The sequence below is a fragment of the Lissotriton helveticus genome, chromosome 2_2 (assembly GCF_964261635.1).
Source record: "Lissotriton helveticus chromosome 2_2, aLisHel1.1, whole genome shotgun sequence".
Lineage (NCBI taxonomy): Eukaryota > Metazoa > Chordata > Amphibia > Caudata > Salamandridae > Lissotriton > Lissotriton helveticus.
Genome location: NC_136060.1, coordinates 299,680,208 through 299,708,108, shown reverse-complemented (window position 1 = coordinate 299,708,108; position 27,901 = coordinate 299,680,208).

The following is a 27,901-nucleotide window of genomic DNA, read 5'->3' as shown; positions in this document are numbered from 1 at the left end:
CGGGGGAATGCTGGGTGGGTGGAAATTTGTTGATCCACGCAGATTCCAGAACTTTCCACCACAGAAATGTGAGGAAAATGTGTTTTTTTTGTCAATTTCTTAGCTTTGCAAGGGATTCTGGGTAGCAGAGCCTGGTGATAGGCAGTCGAGTCACCCCATCCTGAATTCCCCTGGGTGTCTAGTTTTCAAAGATGTATAGGTTTGCTAGGTTTCCCTAGGTGCCGGCAGAGCTAGGGTTCAAAAACAAAAGGTAGTCTCTGTGTCCAAAAAGGGCACGATTTCACTGGGAAATTGAGGTGTGACCATCTTGCGTTTTGCGCTGTTTCCTGTCACAGGCACTAGACAGATCCAGGCAAGTGAGGTAGCATTTTTATCGGGAGACCCGGGGGAATGCTGGGTGGGTGGAAATTTGTTGATCCACGCAGATTCCAGAACTTTCCACCACAGAAATGTGAGGAAAATGTGTTTTTTTTGTCAATTTCTTAGCTTTGCAAGGGATTCTGGGTAGCAGAGCCTGGTGATAGGCAGTCGAGTCACCCCATCCTGAATTCCCCTGGGTGTCTAGTTTTCAAAGATGTATAGGTTTTCTAGGTTTCCCTAGGTGCCGGCAGAGCTAGTGTTCAAAAACAAAAGGTAGTCTCTGTGTCCAAAAAGGGCACGATTTCACTGGGAAATTGAGGTGTGACCATCTTGCGTTTTGCGCTGTTTCCTGTCGCAGGCACTAGGCAGACCCAGGCAAGTGAGGTAGCATTTGTATCGGGAGACCCGGGGGAATGCTGGATGGGTGGAAATTTGTTGATCCACGCAGATTCCAGAACTTTCCACCACAGAAATGTGAGGAAAATGCATTTTTTTTGTCAATTTCTTAGCTTTGCAAGGGATTCTGGGTAACAGAACCTTGTAGTAGGCAGTCGAGTCACCCCATCCTGAATTCCCCTGGGTGTCTAGTTTTCAAAAATGTATAGGTCTGCTAGGTTTCCCTAGGTGCCAGCAGAGCTAGGGCTCAAAAACAAAAGGTAGTCTCTTTGTCCAAAAAGGGCACGATTTCACTGGGAAATTGAGGTGCGACCATGTTGCGTTTTGCGCTGTTTGCTGTCACAGGCACTAGGCAGACCCAGGCAAGTGAGGTAGCATTTTTATCGGGAGACCCGGAGGAACGCTGGGTGGGTAAAAATGTGTTGATCCACGCAGATTTCAGAACTTTCCACCACAGAAATGTGAGGAAAATTCATTTTCTTTGTCAATTTCTTAGATTTGCAAGGGATTCTGGGTAACAAATTCTGGTGGTAGGCAGTCGAGTCACCCCATCATGAATTCCCCTGGGTGTCTAGTTGTCAAAAATGTATAGGTTTGCTAGATTTCCCTAGGTGCCGGCAGAGCTAGGGTTCAAAAACAAAAGGTAGTCTCTTTGTCCAAAAAGGGCACGATTTCACTGGGAAATTGAGGTGTGACCATCTTGCGTTTTGCGCTGTTTCCTGTCGCAGGCACTAGGCAGACCCAGGCAAGTGAGGTAGCATTTTTATCGGGAGACCCGGGGGAATGCTGGATGGGTGGAAATTTGTTGATCCACGCAGATTCCAGAACTTTCCACCACAGAAATGTGAGGAAAATGCATTTTTTTTGTCAATTTCTTAGATTTGCAAGGGATTCTGGGTAACAAAACCTGGTGGTAGGCAGTCGAGTCACCCCATCATGAATTCCCCTGGGTGTCTAGTTGTCAAAAATGTATAGGTTTGCTAGATTTCCCTAGGTGCCGGCAGAGCTAGGGTTCAAAAACAAAAGGTAGTCTCTTTGTCCAAAAAGGGCACGATTTCACTGGGAAATTGAGGTGCGACCACGTTGCGTTTTGCGCTGTTTCCTGTCACAGGCACTAGACAGATCCAGGCAAGTGAGGTAGCATTTTTATCGGGAGACCCGGGGGAATGCTGGGTGGGTGGAAATTTGTTGATCCACGCAGATTCCAGAACTTTCCACCACAGAAATGTGAGGAAAATGTGTTTTTTTTGTCAATTTCTTAGCTTTGCAAGGGATTCTGGGTAGCAGAGCCTGGTGGTAGGCAGTCGAGTCACCCCATCCTGAATTCCCCTGGGTGTCTAGTTTTCAAAGATGTATAGGTTTGCTAGGTTTCCCTAGGTGCCGGCAGAGCTAGGGTTCAAAAACAAAAGGTAGTCTCTGTGTCCAAAAAGTGCACGATTTCACTGGGAAATTGAGGTGTGACCATCTTGCGTTTTGCGCTGTTTCCTGTCGCAGGCACTAGGCAGACCCAGGCAAGTGAGGTAGCATTTGTATCGGGAGACCCGGGGGAATGCTGGATGGGTGGAAATTTGTTGATCCACGCAGATTCCAGAACTTTCCACCACAGAAATGTGAGGAAAATGCATTTTTTTTGTCAATTTCTTAGCTTTGCAAGGGATTCTGGGTAACAGAACCTTGTAGTAGGCAGTCGAGTCACCCCATCCTGAATTCCCCTGGGTGTCTAGTTTTCAAAAATGTATAGGTTTGCTAGGTTTCCCTAGGTGCCAGCAGATCTAGGGCTCAAAAACAAAAGGTAGTCTCTTTGTCCAAAAAGGGCACGATTTCACTGGGAAATTGAGGTGCGACCACGTTGCGATTTGCGCTGTTTCCTGTCACAGGCACTAGACAGATCCAGGCAAGTGAGGTAGCATTTTTATCGGGAGACCCGGGGGAATGCTGGGTGGGTGGAAATTTGTTGATCCACGCAGATTCCAGAACTTTCCACCACAGAAATGTGAGGAAAATGTGTTTTTTTGTCAATTTCTTAGCTTTGCAAGGGATTCTGGGTAGCAGAGCCTGGTGATAGGCAGTCGAGTCACCCCATCCTGAATTCCCCTGGGTGTCTAGTTTTCAAAGATGTATAGGTTTGCTAGGTTTCCCTAGGTGCCGGCAGAGCTAGGGTTCAAAAACAAAAGGTAGTCTCTGTGTCCAAAAAGGGCACGATTTCACTGGGAAATTGAGGTGTGACCATCTTGCGTTTTGCGCTGTTTCCTGTCACAGGCACTAGACAGATCCAGGCAAGTGAGGTAGCATTTTTATCGGGAGACCTGGGGGAATGCTGGGTGGGTGGAAATTTGTTGATCCACGCAGATTCCAGAACTTTCCACCACAGAAATGTGAGGAAAATGTGTTTTTTTTGTCAATTTCTTAGCTTTGCAAGGGATTCTGGGTAGCAGAGCCTGGTGATAGGCAGTCGAGTCACCCCATCCTGAATTCCCCTGGGTGTCTAGTTTTCAAAGATGTATAGGTTTTCTAGGTTTCCCTAGGTGCCGGCAGAGCTAGGGTTCAAAAACAAAAGGTAGTCTCTGTGTCCAAAAAGGGCACGATTTCACTGGGAAATTGAGGTGTGACCATCTTGCGTTTTGCGCTGTTTCCTGTCGCAGGCACTAGGCAGACCCAGGCAAGTGAGGTAGCATTTGTATCGGGAGACCCGGGGGAATGCTGGATGGGTGGAAATTTGTTGATCCACGCAGATTCCAGAACTTTCCACCACGGAAATGTGAGGAAAATGCATTTTTGTTGTCAATTTCTTAGATTTGCAAGGGATTCTTGGTAACAAAACCTGGTGGTAGGCAGTCAAGTCACCCCATCCTAAATTCCCCTGGGTGTCTAGCTTTCAAAAATGTATAGGTCTGCTAGGTTTCCCTAGGTGCCAGCAGAGCTAGGGCTCAAAAACAAAAGGTAGTCTCTTTGTCCAAAAAGGGCACGATTTCACTGGGAAATTGAGGTGCGACCACGTTGCGTTTTGCGCTGTTTCCTGTCACAGGCACTAGGCAGACCCAGGCAAGTGAGGTAGCATTTGTATCGGGAGACCCGGGGGAATGCTGGATGGGTGGAAATTTGTTGATCCACGCAGATTTCAGAACTTTCCACCACAGAAATGTGAGGAAAATGCATTTTTCTTGTCAATTTCTTAGCTTTGCAAGGGATTCTGGGTAACAGAACCTTGTAGTAGGCAGTCGAGTCACCCCATCCTGAATTCCCCTGGGTGTCTAGTTTTCAAAAATGTATAGGTTTGCTAGGTTTCTCTAGGTGCCAGCAGAGCTAGGGCTCAAAAACAAAAGGTAGTCTCTTTGTCCAAAAAGGGCACGATTTCACTGGGAAATTGAGGTGCGACCACGTTGCGATTTGCGCTGTTTCCTGTCACAGGCACTAGACAGATCCAGGCAAGTGAGGTAGCATTTTTATCGGGAGACCCGGGGGAATGCTGAGTGGGTGGAAATTTGTTGATCCACGCAGATTCCAGAACTTTCCACCACAGAAATGTGAGGAAAATGTGTTTTTTTGTCAATTTCTTAGCTTTGCAAGGGATTCTGGGTAGCAGAGCCTGGTGATAGGCAGTCGAGTCACCCCATCCTGAATTCCCCTGGGTGTCTAGTTTTCAAAGATGTATAGGTTTGCTAGGTTTCCCTAGGTGCCGGCAGAGCTAGGGTTCAAAAACAAAAGGTAGTCTCTGTGTCCAAAAAGGGCACGATTTCACTGGGAAATTGAGGTGTGACCATCTTGCGTTTTGCGCTGTTTCCTGTCACAGGCACTAGACAGATCCAGGCAAGTGAGGTAGCATTTTTATCGGGAGACCTGGGGGAATGCTGGGTGGGTGGAAATTTGTTGATCCACGCAGATTCCAGAACTTTCCACCACAGAAATGTGAGGAAAATGTGTTTTTTTTGTCAATTTCTTAGCTTTGCAAGGGATTCTGGGTAGCAGAGCCTGGTGATAGGCAGTCGAGTCACCCCATCCTGAATTCCCCTGGGTGTCTAGTTTTCAAAGATGTATAGGTTTTCTAGGTTTCCCTAGGTGCCGGCAGAGCTAGGGTTCAAAAACAAAAGGTAGTCTCTGTGTCCAAAAAGGGCACGATTTCACTGGGAAATTGAGGTGTGACCATCTTGCGTTTTGCGCTGTTTCCTGTCGCAGGCACTAGGCAGACCCAGGCAAGTGAGGTAGCATTTGTATCGGGAGACCCGGGGGAATGCTGGATGGGTGGAAATTTGTTGATCCACGCAGATTCCAGAACTTTCCACCACAGAAATGTGAGGAAAATGCATTTTTGTTGTCAATTTCTTAGCTTTGCAAGGGATTCTGGGTAACAGAACCTTGTAGTAGGCAGTCGAGTCACCCCATCCTGAATTCCCCTGGGTGTCTAGTTTTCAAAAATGTATAGGTCTGCTAGGTTTCCCTAGGTGCCAGCAGAGCTAGGGCTCAAAAACGAAAGGTAGTCTCTTTGTCCAAAAAGGGCACGATTTCACTGGGAAATTGAGGTGCGACCATGTTGCGTTTTGCGCTGTTTGCTGTCACAGGCACTAGGCAGACCCAGGCAAGTGAGGTAGCATTTTTATCGGGAGACCCGGAGGAACGCTGGGTGGGTAAAAATGTGTTGATCCACGCAGATTTCAGAACTTTCCACCACAGAAATGTGAGGAAAATTCATTTTCTTTGTCAATTTCTTAGATTTGCAAGGGATTCTGGGTAACAAAACCTGGTGGTAGGCAGTCGAGTCACCCCATCATGAATTCCCCTGGGTGTCTAGTTGTCAAAGATGTATAGGTTTGCTAGATTTCCCTAGGTGCCGGCAGAGCTAGGGTTCAAAAACAAAAGGTAGTCTCTTTGTCCAAAAAGGGCACGATTTCACTGGGAAATTGAGGTGTGACCATCTTGCGTTTTGCGCTGTTTCCTGTCGCAGGCACTAGGCAGACCCAGGCAAGTGAGGTAGCATTTTTATCGGGAGACCCGGGGGAATGCTGGATGGGTGGAAATTTGTTGATCCACGCAGATTCCAGAACTTTCCACCACAGAAATGTGAGGAAAATGCATTTTTTTTGTCAATTTCTTAGATTTGCAAGGGATTCTGGGTAACAAAACCTGGTGGTAGGCAGTCGAGTCACCCCATCATGAATTCCCCTGGGTGTCTAGTTGTCAAAAATGTATAGGTTTGCTAGATTTCCCTAGGTGCCGGCAGAGCTAGGGTTCAAAAACAAAAGGTAGTCTCTTTGTCCAAAAAGGGCACGATTTCACTGGGAAATTGAGGTGCGACCACGTTGCGTTTTGCGCTGTTTCCTGTCACAGGCACTAGACAGATCCAGGCAAGTGAGGTAGCATTTTTATCGGGAGACCCGGGGGAATGCTGGGTGGGTGGAAATTTGTTGATCCACGCAGATTCCAGAACTTTCCACCACAGAAATGTGAGGAAAATGTGTTTTTTTTGTCAATTTCTTAGCTTTGCAAGGGATTCTGGGTAGCAGAGCCTGGTGATAGGCAGTCGAGTCACCCCATCCTGAATTCCCCTGGGTGTCTAGTTTTCAAAGATGTATAGGTTTGCTAGGTTTCCCTAGGTGCCGGCAGAGCTAGGGTTCAAAAACAAAAGGTAGTCTCTGTGTCCAAAAAGTGCACGATTTCACTGGGAAATTGAGGTGTGACCATCTTGCATTTTGCGCTGTTTCCTGTCGCAGGCACTAGGCAGACCCAGGCAAGTGAGGTAGCATTTGTATCGGGAGACCCGGGGGAATGCTGGATGGGTGGAAATTTGTTGATCCACGCAGATTCCAGAACTTTCCACCACAGAAATGTGAGGAAAATGCATTTTTTTTGTCAATTTCTTAGCTTTGCAAGGGATTCTGGGTAACAGAACCTTGTAGTAGGCAGTCGAGTCACCCCATCCTGAATTCCCCTGGATGTCTAGTTTTCAAAAATGTATAGGTCTGCTAGGTTTCCCTAGGTGCCAGCAGAGCTAGGGCTCAAAAACAAAAGGTAGTCTCTTTGTCCAAAAAGGGCACGATTTCACTGGGAAATTGAGGTGCGACCACGTTGCGTTTTGCGCTGTTTCCTGTCACAGGCACTAGACAGATCCAGGCAAGTGAGGTAGCATTTTTATCGGGAGACCCGGGGGAACGCTGGGTGGGTGGAAATTTGTTGATCCACGCAGATTCCAGAACTTTCCACCACAGAAATGTGAGGAAAATGTGTTTTTTTTGTCAATTTCTTAGCTTTGCAAGGGATTCTGGGTAGCAGAGCCTGGTGATAGGCAGTCGAGTCACCCCATCCTGAATTCCCCTGGGTGTCTAGTTTTCAAAGATGTGTAGGTTTGCTAGGTTTCCCTAGGTGCCGGCAGAGCTAGGGTTAAAAAACAAAAGGTAGTCTCTGTGTCCAAAAAGGGCACGATTTCACTGGGAAATTGAGGTGTGACCATCTTGCGTTTTGCGCTGTTTCCTGTCGCAGGCACTAGGCAGACCCAGGCAAGTGAGGTAGCATTTTTATCGGGAGACCCGGGGGAATGCTGGGTGGGTTGAAATTTGTTGATCCACGCAGATTCCAGAACTTTCCACCACAGAAATGTGAGGAAAATGCATTTTTTTGTCAATTTCGTAGATTTGCAAGGGATTCTGGGTAGCAGAGCCTGGTGATAGGCAGTCGAGTCACCCCATCCTGAATTCCCCTGGGTGTCTAGTTTTCAAAGATGTATAGGTTTGCTAGGTTTCCCTAGGTGCCGGCAGAGCTAGGGTTCAAAAACAAAAGGTAGTCTCTGTGTCCAAAAAGGGCACGATTTCACTGGGAAATTGAGGTGTGACCATCTTGCGTTTTGCGCTGTTTCCTGTCACAGGCACTAGACAGATCCAGGCAAGTGAGGTAGCATTTTTATCGGGAGACCCGGGGGAATGCTGGGTGGGTGGAAATTTGTTGATCCACGCAGATTCCAGAACTTTCCACCACAGAAATGTGAGGAAAATGTGTTTTTTTGTCAATTTCTTAGCTTTGCAAGGGATTCTGGGTAGCAGAGCCTGGTGATAGGCAGTCGAGTCACCCCATCCTGAATTCCCCTGGGTGTCTAGTTTTCAAAGATGTATAGGTTTTCTAGGTTTCCCTAGGTGCCGGCAGAGCTAGGGTTCAAAAACAAAAGGTAGTCTCTGTGTCCAAAAAGGGCACGATTTCACTGGGAAATTGAGGTGTGACCATCTTGCGTTTTGCGCTGTTTCCTGTCGCAGGCACTAGGCAGACCCAGGCAAGTGAGGTAGCATTTGTATCGGGAGACCCGGGGGAATGCTGGATGGGTGGAAATTTGTTGATCCACGCAGATTCCAGAACTTTCCACCACAGAAATGTGAGGAAAATGCATTTTTTTTGTCAATTTCTTAGCTTTGCAAGGGATTCTGGGTAACAGAACCTTGTAGTAGGCAGTCGAGTCACCCCATCCTGAATTCCCCTGGGTGTCTAGTTTTCAAAAATGTATAGGTCTGCTAGGTTTCCCTAGGTGCCAGCAGAGCTAGGGCTCAAAAACAAAAGGTAGTCTCTTTGTCCAAAAAGGGCACGATTTCACTGGGAAATTGAGGTGCGACCATGTTGCGTTTTGCGCTGTTTGCTGTCACAGGCACTAGGCAGACCCAGGCAAGTGAGGTAGCATTTTTATCGGGAGACCCGGAGGAACGCTGGGTGGGTAAAAATGTGTTGATCCACGCAGATTTCAGAACTTTCCACCACAGAAATGTGAGGAAAATTCATTTTCTTTGTCAATTTCTTAGATTTGCAAGGGATTCTGGGAAACAAAACCTGGTGGTAGGCAGTCGAGTCACCCCATCATGAATTCCCCTGGGTGTCTAGTTGTCAAAAATGTATAGGTTTGCTAGATTTCCCTAGGTGCCGGCAGAGCTAGGGTTCAAAAACAAAAGGTAGTCTCTTTGTCCAAAAAGGGCACGATTTCACTGGGAAATTGAGGTGTGACCATCTTGCGTTTTGCGCTGTTTCCTGTCGCAGGCACTAGGCAGACCCAGGCAAGTGAGGTAGCATTTTTATCGGGAGACCCGGGGGAATGCTGGATGGGTGGAAATTTGTTGATCCACGCAGATTCCAGAACTTTCCACCACAGAAATGTGAGGAAAATGCATTTTTTTTGTCAATTTCTTAGATTTGCAAGGGATTCTGGGTAACAAAACCTGGTGGTAGGCAGTCGAGTCACCCCATCATGAATTCCCCTGGGTGTCTAGTTGTCAAAAATGTATAGGTTTGCTAGATTTCCCTAGGTGCCGGCAGAGCTAGGGTTCAAAAACAAAAGGTAGTCTCTTTGTCCAAAAAGGGCACGATTTCACTGGGAAATTGAGGTGCGACCACGTTGCGTTTGCGCTGTTTCCTGTCACAGGCACTAGACAGATCCAGGCAAGTGAGGTAGCATTTTTATCGGGAGACCCGGGGGAATGCTGGGTGGGTGGAAATTTGTTGATCCACGCAGATTCCAGAACTTTCCACCACAGAAATGTGAGGAAAATGTGTTTTTTTTGTCAATTTCTTAGCTTGGCAAGAGATTCTGGGTAGCAGAGCCTGGTGATAGGCAGTCGAGTCACCCCATCCTGAATTCCCCTGGGTGTCTAGTTTTCAAAGATGTATAGGTTTGCTAGGTTTCCCTAGGTGCCGGCAGAGCTAGGGTTCAAAAACAAAAGGTAGTCTCTGTGTCCAAAAAGTGCACGATTTCACTGGGAAATTGAGGTGTGACCATCTTGCGTTTTGCGCTGTTTCCTGTCGCAGGCACTAGGCAGACCCAGGCAAGTGAGGTAGCATTTGTATCGGGAGACCCGGGGGAATGCTGGATGGGTGGAAATTTGTTGATCCACGCAGATTCCAGAACTTTCCACAACAGAAATGTGAGGAAAATGCATTTTTTTGTCAATTTCTTAGCTTTGCAAGGGATTCTGGGTAACAGAACCTTGTAGTAGGCAGTCGAGTCACCCCATCCTGAATTCCCCTGGATGTCTAGTTTTCAAAAATGTATAGGTCTGCTAGGTTTCCCTAGGTGCCAGCAGAGCTAGGGCTCAAAAACAAAAGGTAGTCTCTTTGTCCAAAAAGGGCACGATTTCACTGGGAAATTGAGGTGCGACCACGTTGCGTTTTGCGCTGTTTCCTGTCACAGGCACTAGACAGATCCAGGCAAGTGAGGTAGCATTTTTATCGGGAGACCCGGGGGAATGCTGGGTGGGTGGAAATTTGTTGATCCACGCAGATTCCAGAACTTTCCACCACAGAAATGTGAGGAAAATGTGTTTTTTTTGTCAATTTCTTAGCTTTGCAAGGGATTCTGGGTAGCAGAGCCTGGTGATAGGCAGTCGAGTCACCCCATCCTGAATTCCCCTGGGTGTCTAGTTTTCAAAGATGTGTAGGTTTGCTAGGTTTCCCTAGGTGCCGGCAGAGCTAGGGTTAAAAAACAAAAGGTAGTCTCTGTGTCCAAAAAGGGCACGATTTCACTGGGAAATTGAGGTGTGACCATCTTGCGTTTTGCGCTGTTTCCTGTCGCAGGCACTAGGCAGACCCAGGCAAGTGAGGTAGCATTTTTATCGGGAGACCCGGGGGAATGCTGGGTGGGTTGAAATTTGTTGATCCACGCAGATTTCAGAACTTTCCACCACAGAAATCTGAGGAAAATTCATTTTCTTTGTCAATTTCTTAGATTTGCAAGGGATTCTGGGTAACAAAACCTGGTGGTAGGCAGTCGAGTCACCCCATCATGAATTCCCCTGGGTGTCTAGTTGTCAAAAATGTATAGGTTTGCTAGATTTCCCTAGGTGCCGGCAGAGCTAGGGTTCAAAAACAAAAGGTAGTCTCTTTGTCCAAAAAGGGCACGATTTCACTGGGAAATTGAGGTGCGACCACGTTGCGGTTTGCGCTGTTTCCTGTCACAGGCACTAGGCAGATCCAGGCAAGTGAGGTAGCATTTTTATCGGGAGACCCGGGGGAACGCTGGGTAGGTGGAAATTTGTTGATCCACGCAGATTCCAGAACTTTCCACCACAGAAATGTGAGGAAAATTCGTTTTTTTTGTCAATTTGATAGATTTGCAAGGGATTCTGAGTAACAAAACATGGTGGTAGGCAGTCGAGTCACCCCATCATGAATTCCCCTGGGTGTCTAGTTGTCAAAAATGTATAGGTTTGCTAGATTTCCCTAGGTGCCGGCAGAGCTAGGGTTCAAAAACAAAAGGTAGTCTCTTTGTCCAAAAAGGGCACGATTTCACTGGGAAATTGAGGTGTGACCATCTTGCGTTTTGCTCTGTTTCCTGTCGCAGGCACTAGGCAGACCCAGGCAAGTGAGGTAGCATTTTTATCGGGAGACCCGGGGGAATGCTGGATGGGTGGAAATTTGTTGATCCACGCAGATTCCAGAACTTTCCACCACAGAAATGTGAGGAAAATGCATTTTTTTTGTCAATTTCTTAGATTTGCAAGGGATTCTGGGTAACAAAACCTGGTGGTAGGCAGTCGAGTCACCCCATCATGAATTCCCCTGGGTGTCTAGTTGTCACAAATGTATAGGTTTGCTAGATTTCCCTAGGTGCCGGCAGAGCTAGGGTTCAAAAACAAAAGGTAGTCTCTTTGTCCAAAAAGGGCACGATTTCACTGGGAAATTGAGGTGCGACCACGTTGCGTTTTGCGCTGTTTCCTGTCACAGGCACTAGACAGATCCAGGCAAGTGAGGTAGCATTTTTATCGGGAGACCCGGGGGAATGCTGGGTGGGTGGAAATTTGTTGATCCACGCAGATTCCAGAACTTTCCACCACAGAAATGTGAGGAAAATGTGTTTTTTTTGTCAATTTCTTAGCTTTGCAAGGGATTCTGGGTAGCAGAGCCTGGTGATAGGCAGTCGAGTCACCCCATCCTGAATTCCCCTGGGTGTCTAGTTTTCAAAGATGTATAGGTGTGCTAGGTTTCCCTAGGTGCCGGCAGAGCTAGGGTTCAAAAACAAAAGGTAGTCTCTGTGTCCAAAAAGGGCACGATTTCACTGGGAAATTGAGGTGTGACCATCTTGCGTTTTGCGCTGTTTCCTGTCGCAGGCACTAGGCAGACCCAGGCAAGTGAGGTAGCATTTGTATCGGGAGACCCGGGGGAATGCTGGATGGGTGGAAATTTGTTGATCCACGCAGATTCCAGAACTTTCCACCACAGAAATGTGAGGAAAATGCATTTTTTTTGTCAATTTCTTAGCTTTGCAAGGGATTCTGGGTAACAGAACCTTGTAGTAGGCAGTCGAGTCACCCCATCCTGAATTCCCCTGGGTGTCTAGTTTTCAAAAATGTATAGGTCTGCTAGGTTTCCCTAGGTGCCAGCAGAGCTAGGGCTCAAAAACAAAAGGTAGTCTCTTTGTCCAAAAAGGGCACGATTTCACTGGGAAATTGAGGTGCGACCACGTTGCGTTTTGCGCTGTTTCCTGTCACAGGCACTAGACAGATCCAGGCAAGTGAGGTAGCATTTTTATCGGGAGACCCGGGGGAATGCTGGGTGGGTGGAAATTTGTTGATCCACGCAGATTCCAGAACTTTCCACCACAGAAATGTGAGGAAAATGTGTTTTTTTTGTCAATTTCTTAGCTTTGCAAGGGATTCTGGGTAGCAGAGCCTGGTGATAGGCAGTCGAGTCACCCCATCCTGAATTCCCCTGGGTGTCTAGTTTTCAAAGATGTATAGGTTTTCTAGGTTTCCCTAGGTGCCGGCAGAGCTAGGGTTCAAAAACAAAAGGTAGTCTCTGTGTCCAAAAAGGGCACGATTTCACTGGGAAATTGAGGTGTGACCATCTTGCGTTTTGCGCTGTTTCCTGTCGCAGGCACTAGGCAGACCCAGGCAAGTGAGGTAGCATTTGTATCGGGAGACCCGGGGGAATGCTGGATGGGTGGAAATTTGTTGATCCACGCAGATTCCAGAACTTTCCACCACAGAAATGTGAGGAAAATTCATTTTCTTTGTCAATTTCTTAGATTTGCAAGGGATTCTGGGTAACAAAACCTGGTGGTAGGCAGTCGAGTCACCCCATCATGAATTCCCCTGGGTGTCTAGTTGTCAAAAATGTATAGGTTTGCTAGATTTCCCTAGGTGCCGGCAGAGCTAGGGTTCAAAAACAAAAGGTAGTCTCTTTGTCCAAAAAGGGCACGATTTCACTGGGAAATTGAGGTGTGACCATCTTGCGTTTTGCGCTGTTTCCTGTCGCAGGCACTAGGCAGACCCAGGCAAGTGAGGTAGCATTTTTATCGGGAGACCCGGGGGAATGCTGGGTGGGTGGAAATTCGTTGATCCACGCAGATTCCAGAACTTTCCACCACAGAAATGTGAGGAAAATGCATTTTTTTTGTCAATTTCTTAGATTTGCAAGGGATTCTGGGTAACAAAACCTGGTGGTAGGCAGTCGAGTCACCCCATTATGAATTCCCCTGGGTGTCTAGTTGTCAAAAATGTATAGGTTTGCTAGATTTCCCTAGGTGCCGGCAGAGCTAGGGTTCAAAAACAAAAGGTAGTCTCTTTGTCCAAAAAGGGCACGATTTCACTGGGAAATTGAGGTGCGACCACGTTGCGTTTTGCGCTGTTTCCTGTCACAGGCACTAGACAGATCCAGGCAAGTGAGGTAGCATTTTTATCGGGAGACCCGGGGGAATGCTGGGTGGGTGGAAATTTGTTGATCCACGCAGATTCCAGAACTTTCCACCACAGAAATGTGAGGAAAATGTGTTTTTTTTGTCAATTTCTTAGCTTTGCAAGGGATTCTGGGTAGCAGAGCCTGGTGATAGGCAGTCGAGTCACCCCATCCTGAATTCCCCTGGGTGTCTAGTTTTCAAAGATGTATAGGTTTGCTAGGTTTCCCTAGGTGCCGGCAGAGCTAGGGTTCAAAAACAAAAGGTAGTCTCTGTGTCCAAAAAGGGCACGATTTCACTGGGAAATTGAGGTGTGACCATCTTGCGTTTTGCGCTGTTTCCTGTCGCAGGCACTAGGCAGACCCAGGCAAGTGAGGTAGCATTTGTATCGGGAGACCCGGGGGAATGCTGGATGGGTGGAAATGTGTTGATCCACGCAGATTCCAGAACTTTCCACCACAGAAATGTGAGGAAAATGCATTTTTTTGTCAATTTCTTAGCTTTGCAAGGGATTCTGGGTAACAGAACCTTGTAGTAGGCAGTCAAGTCACCCCATCCTGAATTCCCCTGGGTGTCTAGTTTTCAAAAATGTATAGGTCTGCTAGGTTTCCCTAGGTGCCAGCAGAGCTAGGGCTCAAAAACAAAAGGTAGTCTCTTTGTCCAAAAAGGGCACGATTTCACTGGGAAATTGAGGTGCGACCACGTTGCGTTTTGCGCTGTTTCCTGTCACAGGCACTAGACAGATCCAGGCAAGTGAGGTAGCATTTTTATCGGGAGACCCGGGGGAATGCTGGGTGGGTGGAAATTTGTTGATCCACGCAGATTCCAGAACTTTCCACCACAGAAATGTGAGGAAAATGTGTTTTTTTTGTCAATTTCTTAGCTTTGCAAGGGATTCTGGGTAGCAGAGCCTGGTGATAGGCAGTCGAGTCACCCCATCCTGAATTCCCCTGGGTGTCTAGTTTTCAAAGATGTGTAGGTTTGCTAGGTTTCCCTAGGTGCCGGCAGAGCTAGGGTTAAAAAACAAAAGGTAGTCTCTGTGTCCAAAAAGGGCACGATTTCACTGGGAAATTGAGGTGTGACCATCTTGCGTTTTGCGCTGTTTCCTGTCGCAGGCACTAGGCAGACCCAGACAAGTGAGGTAGCATTTTTATCGGGAGACCCGGGGGAATGCTGGGTGGGTGGAAATTTGTTGATCCACGCAGATTCCAGAACTTTCCACCACAGAAATGTGAGGAAAATGCATTTTTTTCTCAATTTCGTAGATTTGCAAGGGATTCTGGGTAACAAAACCTGGTGGTAGGCAGTCGAGTCACCCCATCATGAATTCCCCTGGGTGTCTAGTTGTCAAAAATGTATAGGTTTGCTAGATTTCCCTAGGTGCCGGCAGAGCTAGGGTTCAAAAACAAAAGGTAGTCTCTTTGTCCAAAAAGGGCACGATTTCACTGGGAAATTGAGGTGCGACCACGTTGCGTTTTGCGCTGTTTCCTGTCACAGGCACTAGACAGATCCAGGCAAGTGCGGTAGCATTTTTATCGGGAGACCCGGGGGAATGCTGGGTGGGTGGAAATTTGTTGATCCACGCAGATTCCAGAACTTTCCACCACAGAAATGTGAGGAAAATGTGTTTTTTTTGTCAATTTCTTAGCTTTGCAAGGGATTCTGGGTAGCAGAGCCTGGTGATAGGCAGTCGAGTCACCCCATCCTGAATTCCCCTGGGTGTCTAGTTTTCAAAGATGTATAGGTTTGCTAGGTTTCCCTAGGTGCCGGCAGAGCTAGGGTTCAAAAACAAAAGGTAGTCTCTGTGTCCAAAAAGGGCACGATTTCACTGGGAAATTGAGGTGTGACCATCTTGCGTTTTGCGCTGTTTCCTGTCACAGGCACTAGACAGATCCAGGCAAGTGAGGTAGCATTTTTATCGGGAGACCCGGGGGAATGCTGGGTGGGTGGAAATTTGTTGATCCACGCAGATTCCAGAACTTTCCACCACAGAAATGTGAGGAAAATGTGTTTTTTTTGTCAATTTCTTAGCTTTGCAAGGGATTCTGGGTAGCAGAGCCTGGTGATAGGCAGTCGAGTCACCCCATCCTGAATTCCCCTGGGTGTCTAGTTTTCAAAGATGTATAGGTTTTCTAGGTTTCCCTAGGTGCCGGCAGAGCTAGGGTTCAAAAACAAAAGGTAGTCTCTGTGTCCAAAAAGGGCACGATTTCACTGGGAAATTGAGGTGTGACCATCTTGCGTTTTGCGCTGTTTCCTGTCGCAGGCACTAGGCAGACCCAGGCAAGTGAGGTAGCATTTGTATCGGGAGACCCGGGGGAATGCTGGATGGGTGGAAATTTGTTGATCCACGCAGATTCCAGAACTTTCCACCACAGAAATGTGAGGAAAATGCATTTTTTTTTTCAATTTCTTAGCTTTGCAAGGGATTCTGGGTAACAGAACCTTGTAGTAGGCAGTCGAGTCACCCCATCCTGAATTCCCCTGGGTGTCTAGTTTTCAAAAATGTATAGGTCTGCTAGGTTTCCCTAGGTGCCAGCAGAGCTAGGGCTCAAAAACAAAAGGTAGTCTCTTTGTCCAAAAAGGGCACGATTTCACTGGGAAATTGAGGTGCGACCATGTTGCGTTTTGCGCTGTTTGCTGTCACAGGCACTAGGCAGACCCAGGCAAGTGAGGTAGCATTTTTATCGGGAGACCCGGAGGAACGCTGGGTGGGTAAAAATGTGTTGATCCACGCAGATTTCAGAACTTTCCACCACAGAAATGTGAGGAAAATTCATTTTCTTTGTCAATTTCTTAGATTTGCAAGGGATTCTGGGTAACAAATTCTGGTGGTAGGCAGTCGAGTCACCCCATCATGAATTCCCCTGGGTGTCTAGTTGTCAAAAATGTATAGGTTTGCTAGATTTCCCTAGGTGCCGGCAGAGCTAGGGTTCAAAAACAAAAGGTAGTCTCTTTGTCCAAAAAGGGCACGATTTCACTGGGAAATTGAGGTGTGACCATCTTGCATTTTGCGCTGTTTCCTGTCGCAGGCACTAGGCAGACCCAGGCAAGTGAGGTAGCATTTTTATCGGGAGACCCGGGGGAATGCTGGATGGGTGGAAATTTGTTGATCCACGCAGATTCCAGAACTTTCCACCACAGAAATGTGAGGAAAATGCATTTTTTTTGTCAATTTCGTAGATTTGCAAGGGATTCTGGGTAACAAAACCTGGTGGTAGGCAGTCGAGTCACCCCATCATGAATTCCCCTGGGTGTCTAGTTGTCAAAAATGTATAGGTTTGCTAGATTTCCCTAGGTGCCGGCAGAGCTAGGGTTCAAAAACAAAAGGTAGTCTCTTTGTCCAAAAAGGGCACGATTTCACTGGGAAATTGAGGTGCGACCACGTTGCGTTTTGCGCTGTTTCCTGTCACAGGCACTAGACAGATCCAGGCAAGTGCGGTAGCATTTTTATCGGGAGACCCGGGGGAATGCTGGGTGGGTGGAAATTTGTTGATCCACGCAGATTCCAGAACTTTCCACCACAGAAATGTGAGGAAAATGTGTTTTTTTTGTCAATTTCTTAGCTTTGCAAGGGATTCTGGGTAGCAGAGCCTGGTGATAGGCAGTCGAGTCACCCCATCCTGAATTCCCCTGGGTGTCTAGTTTTCAAAGATGTATAGGTTTGCTAGGTTTCCCTAGGTGCCGGCAGAGCTAGGGTTCAAAAACAAAAGGTAGTCTCTGTGTCCAAAAAGGGCACGATTTCACTGGGAAATTGAGGTGTGACCATCTTGCGTTTTGCGCTGTTTCCTGTCACAGGCACTAGACAGATCCAGGCAAGTGAGGTAGCATTTTTATCGGGAGACCCGGGGGAATGCTGGGTGGGTGGAAATTTGTTGATCCACGCAGATTCCAGAACTTTCCACCACAGAAATGTGAGGAAAATGTGTTTTTTTTGTCAATTTCTTAGCTTTGCAAGGGATTCTGGGTAGCAGAGCCTGGTGATAGGCAGTCGAGTCACCCCATCCTGAATTCCCCTGGGTGTCTAGTTTTCAAAGATGTATAGGTTTTCTAGGTTTCCCTAGGTGCCGGCAGAGCTAGTGTTCAAAAACAAAAGGTAGTCTCTGTGTCCAAAAAGGGCACGATTTCACTGGGAAATTGAGGTGTGACCATCTTGCGTTTTGCGCTGTTTCCTGTCGCAGGCACTAGGCAGACCCAGGCAAGTGAGGTAGCATTTGTATCGGGAGACCCGGGGGAATGCTGGATGGGTGGAAATTTGTTGATCCACGCAGATTCCAGAACTTTCCACCACAGAAATGTGAGGAAAATGCATTTTTTTTGTCAATTTCTTAGCTTTGCAAGGGATTCTGGGTAACAGAACCTTGTAGTAGGCAGTCGAGTCACCCCATCCTGAATTCCCCTGGGTGTCTAGTTTTCAAAAATGTATAGGTCTGCTAGGTTTCCCTAGGTGCCAGCAGAGCTAGGGCTCAAAAACAAAAGGTAGTCTCTTTGTCCAAAAAGGGCACGATTTCACTGGGAAATTGAGGTGCGACCATGTTGCGTTTTGCGCTGTTTGCTGTCACAGGCACTAGGCAGACCCAGGCAAGTGAGGTAGCATTTTTATCGGGAGACCCGGAGGAACGCTGGGTGGGTAAAAATGTGTTGATCCACGCAGATTTCAGAACTTTCCACCACAGAAATGTGAGGAAAATTCATTTTCTTTGTCAATTTCTTAGATTTGCAAGGGATTCTGGGTAACAAATTCTGGTGGTAGGCAGTCGAGTCACCCCATCATGAATTCCCCTGGGTGTCTAGTTGTCAAAAATGTATAGGTTTGCTAGATTTCCCTAGGTGCCGGCAGAGCTAGGGTTCAAAAACAAAAGGTAGTCTCTTTGTCCAAAAAGGGCACGATTTCACTGGGAAATTGAGGTGTGACCATCTTGCGTTTTGCGCTGTTTCCTGTCGCAGGCACTAGGCAGACCCAGGCAAGTGAGGTAGCATTTTTATCGGGAGACCCGGGGGAATGCTGGATGGGTGGAAATTTGTTGATCCACGCAGATTCCAGAACTTTCCACCACAGAAATGTGAGGAAAATGCATTTTTTTTGTCAATTTCTTAGATTTGCAAGGGATTCTGGGTAACAAAACCTGGTGGTAGGCAGTCGAGTCACCCCATCATGAATTCCCCTGGGTGTCTAGTTGTCAAAAATGTATAGGTTTGCTAGATTTCCCTAGGTGCCGGCAGAGCTAGGGTTCAAAAACAAAAGGTAGTCTCTTTGTCCAAAAAGGGCACGATTTCACTGGGAAATTGAGGTGCGACCACGTTGCGTTTTGCGCTGTTTCCTGTCACAGGCACTAGACAGATCCAGGCAAGTGAGGTAGCATTTTTATCGGGAGACCCGGGGGAATGCTGGGTGGGTGGAAATTTGTTGATCCACGCAGATTCCAGAACTTTCCACCACAGAAATGTGAGGAAAATGTGTTTTTTTTGTCAATTTCTTAGCTTTGCAAGGGATTCTGGGTAGCAGAGCCTGGTGATAGGCAGTCGAGTCACCCCATCCTGAATTCCCCTGGGTGTCTAGTTTTCAAAGATGTATAGGTTTGCTAGGTTTCCCTAGGTGCCGGCAGAGCTAGGGTTCAAAAACAAAAGGTAGTCTCTGTGTCCAAAAAGGGCACGATTTCACTGGGAAATTGAGGTGTGACCATCTTGCGTTTTGCGCTGTTTCCTGTCGCAGGCACTAGGCAGACCCAGGCAAGTGAGGTAGCATTTGTATCGGGAGACCCGGGGGAATGCTGGATGGGTGGAAATGTGTTGATCCACGCAGATTCCAGAACTTTCCACCACAGAAATGTGAGGAAAATGCATTTTTTTGTCAATTTCTTAGCTTTGCAAGGGATTCTGGGTAACAGAACCTTGTAGTAGGCAGTCAAGTCACCCCATCCTGAATTCCCCTGGGTGTCTAGTTTTCAAAAATGTATAGGTCTGCTAGGTTTCCCTAGGTGCCAGCAGAGCTAGGGCTCAAAAACAAAAGGTAGTCTCTTTGTCCAAAAAGGGCACGATTTCACTGGGAAATTGAGGTGCGACCACGTTGCGTTTTGCGCTGTTTCCTGTCACAGGCACTAGACAGATCCAGGCAAGTGAGGTAGCATTTTTATCGGGAGACCCGGGGGAATGCTGGGTGGGTGGAAATTTGTTGATCCACGCAGATTCCAGAACTTTCCACCACAGAAATGTGAGGAAAATGTGTTTTTTTTGTCAATTTCTTAGCTTTGCAAGGGATTCTGGGTAGCAGAGCCTGGTGATAGGCAGTCGAGTCACCCCATCCTGAATTCCCCTGGGTGTCTAGTTTTCAAAGATGTGTAGGTTTGCTAGGTTTCCCTAGGTGCCGGCAGAGCTAGGGTTAAAAAACAAAAGGTAGTCTCTGTGTCCAAAAAGGGCACGATTTCACTGGGAAATTGAGGTGTGACCATCTTGCGTTTTGCGCTGTTTCCTGTCGCAGGCACTAGGCAGACCCAGACAAGTGAGGTAGCATTTTTATCGGGAGACCCGGGGGAATGCTGGGTGGGTGGAAATTTGTTGATCCACGCAGATTCCAGAACTTTCCACCACAGAAATGTGAGGAAAATGCATTTTTTTCTCAATTTCGTAGATTTGCAAGGGATTCTGGGTAACAAAACCTGGTGGTAGGCAGTCGAGTCACCCCATCATGAATTCCCCTGGGTGTCTAGTTGTCAAAAATGTATAGGTTTGCTAGATTTCCCTAGGTGCCGGCAGAGCTAGGGTTCAAAAACAAAAGGTAGTCTCTTTGTCCAAAAAGGGCACGATTTCACTGGGAAATTGAGGTGCGACCACGTTGCGTTTTGCGCTATTTCCTGTCACAGGCACTAGACAGATCCAGGCAAGTGCGGTAGCATTTTTATCGGGAGACCCGGGGGAATGCTGGGTGGGTGGAAATTTGTTGATCCACGCAGATTCCAGAACTTTCCACCACAGAAATGTGAGGAAAATGTGTTTTTTTTGTCAATTTCTTAGCTTTGCAAGGGATTCTGGGTAGCAGAGCCTGGTGATAGGCAGTCGAGTCACCCCATCCTGAATTCCCCTGGGTGTCTAGTTTTCAAAGATGTATAGGTTTGCTAGGTTTCCCTAGGTGCCGGCAGAGCTAGGGTTCAAAAACAAAAGGTAGTCTCTGTGTCCAAAAAGGGCACGATTTCACTGGGAAATTGAGGTGTGACCATCTTGCGTTTTGCGCTGTTTCCTGTCACAGGCACTAGACAGATCCAGGCAAGTGAGGTAGCATTTTTATCGGGAGACCCGGGGGAATGCTGGGTGGGTGGAAATTTGTTGATCCACGCAGATTCCAGAACTTTCCACCACAGAAATGTGAGGAAAATGTGTTTTTTTTGTCAATTTCTTAGCTTTGCAAGGGATTCTGGGTAGCAGAGCCTGGTGATAGGCAGTCGAGTCACCCCATCCTGAATTCCCCTGGGTGTCTAGTTTTCAAAGATGTATAGGTTTTCTAGGTTTCCCTAGGTGCCGGCAGAGCTAGGGTTCAAAAACAAAAGGTAGTCTCTGTGTCCAAAAAGGGCACGATTTCACTGGGAAATTGAGGTGTGACCATCTTGCGTTTTGCGCTGTTTCCTGTCGCAGGCACTAGGCAGACCCAGGCAAGTGAGGTAGCATTTGTATCGGGAGACCCGGGGGAATGCTGGATGGGTGGAAATTTGTTGATCCACGCAGATTCCAGAACTTTCCACCACAGAAATGTGAGGAAAATGCATTTTTTTTTTCAATTTCTTAGCTTTGCAAGGGATTCTGGGTAACAGAACCTTGTAGTAGGCAGTCGAGTCACCCCATCCTGAATTCCCCTGGGTGTCTAGTTTTCAAAAATGTATAGGTCTGCTAGGTTTCCCTAGGTGCCAGCAGAGCTAGGGCTCAAAAACAAAAGGTAGTCTCTTTGTCCAAAAAGGGCACGATTTCACTGGGAAATTGAGGTGCGACCATGTTGCGTTTTGCGCTGTTTGCTGTCACAGGCACTAGGCAGACCCAGGCAAGTGAGGTAGCATTTTTATCGGGAGACCCGGAGGAACGCTGGGTGGGTAAAAATGTGTTGATCCACGCAGATTTCAGAACTTTCCACCACAGAAATGTGAGGAAAATTCATTTTCTTTGTCAATTTCTTAGATTTGCAAGGGATTCTGGGTAACAAATTCTGGTGGTAGGCAGTCGAGTCACCCCATCATGAATTCCCCTGGGTGTCTAGTTGTCAAAAATGTATAGGTTTGCTAGATTTCCCTAGGTGCCGGCAGAGCTAGGGTTCAAAAACAAAAGGTAGTCTCTTTGTCCAAAAAGGGCACGATTTCACTGGGAAATTGAGGTGTGACCATCTTGCATTTTGCGCTGTTTCCTGTCGCAGGCACTAGGCAGACCCAGGCAAGTGAGGTAGCATTTTTATCGGGAGACCCGGGGGAATGCTGGATGGGTGGAAATTTGTTGATCCACGCAGATTCCAGAACTTTCCACCACAGAAATGTGAGGAAAATGCATTTTTTTTGTCAATTTCTTAGATTTGCAAGGGATTCTGGGTAACAAAACCTGGTGGTAGGCAGTCGAGTCACCCCATCATGAATTCCCCTGGGTGTCTAGTTGTCAAAAATGTATAGGTTTGCTAGATTTCCCTAGGTGCCGGCAGAGCTAGGGTTCAAAAACAAAAGGTAGTCTCTTTGTCCAAAAAGGGCACGATTTCACTGGGAAATTGAGGTGCGACCACGTTGCGTTTTGCGCTGTTTCCTGTCACAGGCACTAGACAGATCCAGGCAAGTGAGGTAGCATTTTTATCGGGAGACCCGGGGGAATGCTGGGTGGGTGGAAATTTGTTGATCCACGCAGATTCCAGAACTTTCCACCACAGAAATGTGAGGAAAATGTGTTTTTTTTGTCAATTTCTTAGCTTTGCAAGGGATTCTGGGTAGCAGAGCCTGGTGATAGGCAGTCGAGTCACCCCATCCTGAATTCCCCTGGGTGTCTAGTTTTCAAAGATGTATAGGTTTGCTAGGTTTCCCTAGGTGCCGGCAGAGCTAGGGTTCAAAAACAAAAGGTAGTCTCTGTGTCCAAAAAGTGCACGATTTCACTGGGAAATTGAGGTGTGACCATCTTGCGTTTTGCGCTGTTTCCTGTCGCAGGCACTAGGCAGACCCAGGCAAGTGAGGTAGCATTTGTATCGGGAGACCCGGGGGAATGCTGGATGGGTGGAAATTTGTTGATCCACGCAGATTCCAGAACTTTCCACCACAGAAATGTGAGGAAAATGCATTTTTTTTGTCAATTTCTTAGCTTTGCAAGGGATTCTGGGTAACAGAACCTTGTAGTAGGCAGTCGAGTCACCCCATCCTGAATTCCCCTGGGTGTCTAGTTTTCAAAAATGTATAGGTCTGCTAGGTTTCCCTAGGTGCCAGCAGAGCTAGGGCTCAAAAACAAAAGGTAGTCTCTTTGTCCAAAAAGGGCACGATTTCACTGGGAAATTGAGGTGCGACCACGTTGCGTTTTGCGCTGTTTCCTGTCACAGGCACTAGGCAGACCCAGGCAAGTGAGGTAGCATTTGTATCGGGAGACCCGGGGGAATGCTGGATGGGTGGAAATTTGTTGATCCACGCAGATTTCAGAACTTTCCACCACAGAAATGTGAGGAAAATGCATTTTTTTTGTCAATTTCTTAGCTTTGCAAGGGATTCTGGGTAACAGAACCTTGTAGTAGGCAGTCGAGTCACCCCATCCTGAATTCCCCTGGGTGTCTAGTTTTCAAAAATGTATAGGTTTGCTAGGTTTCCCTAGGTGCCAGCAGAGCTAGGGCTCAAAAACAAAAGGTAGTCTCTTTGTCCAAAAAGGGCACGATTTCACTGGGAAATTGAGGTGCGACCACGTTGCGATTTGCGCTGTTTCCTGTCACTGGCACTAGACAGATCCAGGCAAGTGAGGTAGCATTTTTATCGGGAGACCCGGGGGAATGCTGGGTGGGTGGAAATTTGTTGATCCACGCAGATTCCAGAACTTTCCACCACAGAAATGTGAGGAAAATGTGTTTTTTTGTCAATTTCTTAGCTTTGCAAGGGATTCTGGGTAGCAGAGCCTGGTGATAGGCAGTCGAGTCACCCCATCCTGAATTCCCCTGGGTGTCTAGTTTTCAAAGATGTGTAGGTTTGCTAGGTTTCCCTAGGTGCCGGCAGAGCTAGGGTTAAAAAACAAAAGGTAGTCTCTGTGTCCAAAAAGGGCACGATTTCACTGGGAAATTGAGGTGTGACCATCTTGCGTTTTGCGCTGTTTCCTGTCGCAGGCACTAGGCAGACCCAGACAAGTGAGGTAGCATTTTTATCGGGAGACCCGGGGGAATGCTGGGTGGGTGGAAATTTGTTGATCCACGCAGATTCCAGAACTTTCCACCACAGAAATGTGAGGAAAATGCATTTTTTTGTCAATTTCGTAGATTTGCAAGGGATTCTGGGTAACAAAACCTGGTTGTAGGCAGTCGAGTCACCCCATCATGAATTCCCCTGGGTGTCTAGTTGTCAAAAATGTATAGGTTTGCTAGATTTCCCTAGGTGCCGGCAGAGCTAGGGTTCAAAAACAAAAGGTAGTCTCTTTGTCCAAAAAGGGCACGATTTCACTGGGAAATTGAGGTGCGACCACGTTGCGTTTTGCGCTGTTTCCTGTCACAGGCACTAGACAGATCCAGGCAAGTGAGGTAGCATTTTTATCGGGAGACCCGGGGGAATGCTGGGTGGGTGGAAATTTGTTGATCCACGCAGATTCCAGAACTTTCCACCACAGAAATGTGAGGAAAATGTGGTTTTTTTGTCAATTTCTTAGCTTTGCAAGGGATTCTGGGTAGCAGAGCCTGGTGATAGGCAGTCGAGTCACCCCATCCTGAATTCCCCTGGGTGTCTAGTTTTCAAAGATGTATAGGTTTGCTAGGTTTCCCTAGGTGCCGGCAGAGCTAGGGTTCAAAAACAAAAGGTAGTCTCTGTGTCCAAAAAGGGCACGATTTCACTGGGAAATTGAGGTGTGACCATCTTGCGTTTTGCGCTGTTTCCTGTCACAGGCACTAGACAGATCCAGGCAAGTGAGGTAGCATTTTTATCGGGAGACCCGGGGGAATGCTGGGTGGGTGGAAATTTGTTGATCCACGCAGATTCCAGAACTTTCCACCACAGAAATGTGAGGAAAATGTGTTTTTTTGTCAATTTCTTAGCTTTGCAAGGGATTCTGGGTAGCAGAGCCTGGTGATAGGCAGTCGAGTCACCCCATCCTGAATTCCCCTGGGTGTCTAGTTTTCAAAGATGTATAGGTTTTCTAGGTTTCCCTAGGTGCCGGCAGAGCTAGGGTTCAAAAACAAAAGGTAGTCTCTGTGTCCAAAAAGGGCACGATTTCACTGGGAAATTGAGGTGTGACCATCTTGCGTTTTGCGCTGTTTCCTGTCGCAGGCACTAGGCAGACCCAGGCAAGTGAGGTAGCATTTGTATCGGGAGACCCGGGGGAATGCTGGATGGGTGGAAATTTGTTGATCCACGCAGATTCCAGAACTTTCCACCACAGAAATGTGAGGAAAATGCATTTTTGTTGTCAATTTCTTAGCTTTGCAAGGGATTCTGGGTAACAGAACCTTGTAGTAGGCAGTCGAGTCACCCCATCCTGAATTCCCCTGGGTGTCTAGTTTTCAAAAATGTATAGGTCTGCTAGGTTTCCCTAGGTGCCAGCAGAGCTAGGGCTCAAAAACAAAAGGTAGTCTCTTTGTCCAAAAAGGGCACGATTTCACTGGGAAATTGAGGTGCGACCATGTTGCGTTTTGCGCTGTTTGCTGTCACAGGCACTAGGCAGACCCAGGCAAGTGAGGTAGCATTTTTATCGGGAGACCCGGAGGAACGCTGGGTGGGTAAAAATGTGTTGATCCACGCAGATTTCAGAACTTTCCACCACAGAAATGTGAGGAAAATTCATTTTCTTTGTCAATTTCTTAGATTTGCAAGGGATTCTGGGTAACAAAACCTGGTGGTAGGCAGTCGAGTCACCCCATCATGAATTCCCCTGGGTGTCTAGTTGTCAAAGATGTATAGGTTTGCTAGATTTCCCTAGGTGCCGGCAGAGCTAGGGTTCAAAAACAAAAGGTAGTCTCTTTGTCCAAAAAGGGCACGATTTCACTGGGAAATTGAGGTGCGACCACGTTGCGATTTGCGCTGTTTCCTGTCACAGGCACTAGACAGATCCAGGCAAGTGAGGTAGCATTTTTATCGGGAGACCCGGGGGAATGCTGGGTGGGTGGAAATTTGTTGATCCACGCAGATTCCAGAACTTTCCACCACAGAAATGTGAGGAAAATGTGTTTTTTTGTCAATTTCTTAGCTTTGCAAGGGATTCTGGGTAGCAGAGCCTGGTGATAGGCAGTCGAGTCACCCCATCCTGAATTCCCCTGGGTGTCTAGTTTTCAAAGATGTGTAGGTTTGCTAGGTTTCCCTAGGTGCCGGCAGAGCTAGGGTTAAAAAACAAAAGGTAGTCTCTGTGTCCAAAAAGGGCACGATTTCACTGGGAAATTGAGAAGTGACCATCTTGCGTTTTGCGCTGTTTCCTGTCGCAGGCACTAGGCAGACCCAGACAAGTGAGGTAGCATTTTTATCGGGAGACCCGGGGGAATGCTGGGTGGGTGGAAATTTGTTGATCCACGCAGATTCCAGAACTTTCCACCACAGAAATGTGAGGAAAATGCATTTTTTTTGTCAATTTCGTAGATTTGCAAGGGATTCTGGGTAACAAAACCTGGTGGTAGGCAGTCGAGTCACCCCATCATGAATTCCCCTGGGTGTCTAGTTGTCAAAAATGTATAGGTTTGCTAGATTTCCCTAGGTGCCGGCAGAGCTAGGGTTCAAAAACAAAAGGTAGTCTCTTTGTCCAAAAAGGGCACGATTTCACTGGGAAATTGAGGTGCGACCACGTTGCGTTTTGCGCTGTTTCCTGTCACAGGCACTAGACAGATCCAGGCAAGTGCGGTAGCATTTTTATCGGGAGACCCGGGGGAATGCTGGGTGGGTGGAAATTTGTTGATCCACGCAGATTCCAGAACTTTCCACCACAGAAATGTGAGGAAAATGTGTTTTTTTTGTCAATTTCTTAGCTTTGCAAGGGATTCTGGGTAGCAGAGCCTGGTGATAGGCAGTCGAGTCACCCCATCCTGAATTCCCCTGGGTGTCTAGTTTTCAAAGATGTATAGGTTTGCTAGGTTTCCCTAGGTGCCGGCAGAGCTAGGGTTCAAAAACAAAAGGTAGTCTCTGTGTCCAAAAAGGGCACGATTTCACTGGGAAATTGAGGTGTGACCATCTTGCGTTTTGCGCTGTTTCCTGTCACAGGCACTAGACAGATCCAGGCAAGTGAGGTAGCATTTTTATCGGGAGACCCGGGGGAATGCTGGGTGGGTGGAAATTTGTTGATCCACGCAGATTCCAGAACTTTCCACCACAGAAATGTGAGGAAAATGTGTTTTTTTTGTCAATTTCTTAGCTTTGCAAGGGATTCTGGGTAGCAGAGCCTGGTGATAGGCAGTCGAGTCACCCCATCCTGAATTCCCCTGGGTGTCTAGTTTTCAAAGATGTATAGGTTTTCTAGGTTTCCCTAGGTGCCGGCAGAGCTAGTGTTCAAAAACAAAAGGTAGTCTCTGTGTCCAAAAAGGGCACGATTTCACTGGGAAATTGAGGTGTGACCATCTTGCGTTTTGCGCTGTTTCCTGTCGCAGGCACTAGGCAGACCCAGGCAAGTGAGGTAGCATTTGTATCGGGAGACCCGGGGGAATGCTGGATGGGTGGAAATTTGTTGATCCACGCAGATTCCAGAACTTTCCACCACAGAAATGTGAGGAAAATGCATTTTTTTTGTCAATTTCTTAGCTTTGCAAGGGATTCTGGGTAACAGAACCTTGTAGTAGGCAGTCGAGTCACCCCATCCTGAATTCCCCTGGGTGTCTAGTTTTCAAAAATGTATAGGTCTGCTAGGTTTCCCTAGGTGCCAGCAGAGCTAGGGCTCAAAAACAAAAGGTAGTCTCTTTGTCCAAAAAGGGCACGATTTCACTGGGAAATTGAGGTGCGACCATGTTGCGTTTTGCGCTGTTTGCTGTCACAGGCACTAGGCAGACCCAGGCAAGTGAGGTAGCATTTTTATCGGGAGACCCGGAGGAACGCTGGGTGGGTAAAAATGTGTTGATCCACGCAGATTTCAGAACTTTCCACCACAGAAATGTGAGGAAAATTCATTTTCTTTGTCAATTTCTTAGATTTGCAAGGGATTCTGGGTAACAAATTCTGGTGGTAGGCAGTCGAGTCACCCCATCATGAATTCCCCTGGGTGTCTAGTTGTCAAAAATGTATAGGTTTGCTAGATTTCCCTAGGTGCCGGCAGAGCTAGGGTTCAAAAACAAAAGGTAGTCTCTTTGTCCAAAAAGGGCACGATTTCACTGGGAAATTGAGGTGTGACCATCTTGCGTTTTGCGCTGTTTCCTGTCGCAGGCAC